We start from the raw sequence: 687 nt of genomic DNA, 5'->3' as shown, positions 1-687 counted from the left end.
ATTTTTCCATATGGACTTATCTATCAATATAGTTTGCAGTTTGAATTATACAAATCATGTACAAACATATGAAATAACTGGCAAGAAAAGACCTACTGTCCAGCTTGTCCATCTCTCTTGCCATATGCCCTGCAAAACCAAACCTTGATTATTATTAAGTCAAAAAGTTAATGAATGATGCTATAATAGTTTATCACAAATACTAATGTGGGTATAATAGAAAAATACATATTGTTACAATGCAAATACAAATATGTCTTGATATTACAATATGAAATCCATATTTTGCATCACCGGATTGCAAATGGATCTATATTATACTTAATTTGAGGCATAGTCTCACAAACAAAATATTTAAGTCATGATAAACCCAGTTACTTTGTAGTTTAGAATAACCATTCACAATTGACTAAATCAGTAAAGTTCGAGGCTAGAGAGAAAATAATACTCAGTCATGCTAGCAAAGACTGCATGATTTTCCTAAAGGAAGTTCAGATGAATGTCAGAACTTTTAAACCATTTCTTAGCTCCTGCCTGGTCAAAGATTGCACCAATAAGTGAAACATTTCCATCCCCCAAAGTTAGTCCCAATGCTGAGTCAAATAGTTCTGCATGATTTATTTGGCATATTAGAGAAACATTTGTAGCTGTACTACTAAAGTAAAATATCACATCCAATACAAGCTG

This window comes from Rhincodon typus, chromosome 37, assembly GCF_021869965.1.
Source record: "Rhincodon typus isolate 14 chromosome 37, sRhiTyp1.1, whole genome shotgun sequence".
In the NCBI taxonomy this organism is placed as follows: domain Eukaryota; kingdom Metazoa; phylum Chordata; class Chondrichthyes; order Orectolobiformes; family Rhincodontidae; genus Rhincodon; species Rhincodon typus.
This window is presented reverse-complemented; position numbering follows the sequence as displayed.